Source organism: Panthera leo, chromosome A2 (assembly GCF_018350215.1).
Source record: "Panthera leo isolate Ple1 chromosome A2, P.leo_Ple1_pat1.1, whole genome shotgun sequence".
In the NCBI taxonomy this organism is placed as follows: Eukaryota; Metazoa; Chordata; class Mammalia; order Carnivora; family Felidae; genus Panthera; species Panthera leo.
The window spans coordinates 10,526,868-10,529,726 of NC_056680.1; the positions used below are offsets into that span (position 1 = coordinate 10,526,868).

The window sequence follows — 2,859 nt, forward strand, 5'->3', positions numbered from 1 at the left end:
CATTGATACCTGTTATTCCTTTTCCGTAGTTTTGCCTTTTCTACAATTTCATGTTTTTGGAATCATACAGTATGAAGCTTTTTCAGATAAACTTCCTTCACTTAATAATATGCACTGAAGTTTCCTCTATGTCTTTTCATGGCTTGATGGTGTGTTTCTTCCAAGTACAGAATAACATTGCATTGTCTGGGTACATGACAGCTTATTTATCCATTCACCTACTGAAGGCCACCTTGGTTCCCTCTCTGTTACTTTCTTGACTACTGTTTGTGGCTAAATTTGAAAGGATCTTCTTTCTATTTCTGTAGTTTAGTTTCATGGAACAAGAAAACCAAACCCGAATTTCTGAATTTAGTCCCCTCCTGGGACTGTCAGACGAGCGGGGACTGCAGTCACTGCTCTTTTGGCTGTTCCTGTCCGTGTACCTGGTCACCTTCACTGGGAACCTACTCATGATCCTGGCCATTATCACAGACTCCCACCCCCCCACGCCCATGTACTTTTCCCTCTCCAACCTGTCCTTTTCAGACATCTGTTTCACCTCCACCACCGTCCCAAAGATGCTGCTGAACATCCAGACGCAGAGCAAAGTGATCACCTATGAAGTCTGTCTCAGCCAGATGTACTTTTTCGTGCTTTTTGGAGTATTAGATAACATACTCTTTTTTTTTTTTTTTTTTTTTTTCCAACGTTTTTTATTTATTTTTGGGACAGAGAGAGACAGAGCATGAACGGGGGAGGGGCAGAGAGAGAGGGAGACACAGAATCGGAAACAGGCTCCAGGCTCCGAGCCATCAGCCCAGAGCCTGACGCGGGGCTCGAACTCACGGACCGCGAGATCGTGACCTGGCTGAAGTCGGACGCTTAACCGACTGCGCCACCCAGGCGCCCCTAGATAACATACTCTTGACAGTGATGGCCCATGACTGGTTTGTGGCCATCTGTCAGCCACTGCACTACATGGTCATCATGAACCCCAAGTTCTGTGGCATCCTACTCCTGGGATCCTAGGTGTTGAGTGTTCTTGACTCTCCATTACATGACTTATTGATTTTGCAACTCTCCTTTTGCACAGAGCTGGAAATCCTTCAGTTTTTCTGTGGACTTAATCAGGTGATCCAACTTGCTTGCTCTGATATGTTCCTCAATGTCCTGGTGACCTATCTCACAAGTGGACTTCTGGGTGTTGTTCCAATCGCTGGTATCCTATATTCTTACTCTAAGATTGTAGCCTCCATTTTGAGAATTTCATCAGGGAGTGGCAAGTATAAAGCATTTTCCACGTGTGGGTCTCACCTCTCAGTGGTCTCTTTGTTCTATGCTACAAGCCTTGGGGTGTATCTGAGTTCTGCTGCTGCACAAAACTCCAGGACAAGTGCCATAGCCTCAGTCATGTGCACGGTGGTGACGCCCATGCTGAACCCCTTCATCTATGGCCTGAGGAACAGAGACATGAAGCAAGCCCTGAGAAAGCTCTTTAGCAGAGGGACATTCTCTGCATGTAGGATTCTTTGCTTTAAGATAAAGACTTGAGCAACAGGGCTCAAAACCCTGGAATATGTAGGTCATGATGTTTGTATCAGTTCATAGATTGACAGTCTGCAGTTTATCTTTCCACAGTACTTGGGTTCTTTAACTTTTCATTCATAATCAGCAACTATTTCTTCTGCATTTCTTTATAAAATTTTAGATCTCTCATTAAATTCCATTGCGTGGATTTTCAGCAGCAAATAAATAATATAGGAAATTGAATACTTATAATGTGATAGAAAGACCCAGAGGAATAAATGTGGAATCTGTCCTCTCTGAGATGAAAGCAGCTATTCATTAGAGTATTCTGCTTTGGGAGAAAAATCATGTAAGTTATCAGAGAGTATACACCAGTTTTTGAGGTTTATGTCAATCTATCCTGGAAAGAGATCATATCTGCATCAGCAGAGGACTGGAACCCCGTGTGATGACATTCACAATATTCCGCATTTACCATGCAGTATCTAATTTTCCCTTGCACAGTCCAAAACATCCATGAAGTGTGTTGGTAACAGAAATTACAACTCCTGGTTTTTCAGGCATCAATGGTGTCACTCTTGGTGGTTATCCCAGGGATGCGTTATGGCTTTTCTTTTAGTATTTTGGCAGGTAGCAGCAACACTGTCTGGCGATTTCCCTCAGCACCTCCTACCGTAATCGCCCTTTCACAGGTCACAAAAGCAGTATGGATATTCTGCCCATTTCCAGCCAAATTTTTGTAGCAAGCATCTCAGAAATCAGGTACTAGTAGCAGGATATGATTATGGACCTAACCCGTGCTTTATGAGACAGAGTAAGACAAATGTCTCTTCATCACCTGCTCCCGGAAGCCACCACTTTGGTTTGTAAAAGTTCACAGGTCCTTTTGCACACTAGTATTCAAATAAATGTTTAGGGAGCTCTCGCTCAAAAGCAAAGAGAAAACAAAAGAGGAGAAGTAAGAAGAGAGAAGAAAAAAAGGAAAATCGGATGAAGAAGAGAGCTTGCTTATAGCATTTGCCAATTTCCATGGTATAATTACCCTCATCTTGCCCAGTTTCAAGCTACCAATTTTAGTTCAGACCACAGTCCTCATGAACCATCATAAGCTGGCTAGCAATATCACTTCCAAGCTTTTGGGTTGGGTTTGGAGGAAAACGTAAAGCATTTGTTGTCATTTTATAGTCTTCACTCAGGGGCAACTGGTTCCATCAATTGAGGATCTGAGTCAGTAAAGTGTCTCAGCTCTGAGAGTCAAGTAGACATTATGACCCTTCATTGCGGTGATTCAGGTCAAGTTTTCTTCATGAGAACTGGAGGGCTTTTAATATTATAATTTTTTTTGACGAC

At 42.8% G+C, this 2,859-nt stretch overlaps 1 pseudogene; it reads left to right on the plus strand.

The window, feature by feature from the left end:
- Positions 1-317: 317 nt before the first annotated feature.
- On the plus strand, positions 318-1,525 carry LOC122213321 (annotated as a pseudogene).
- Positions 1,526-2,859: the final 1,334 nt, after the last annotated feature.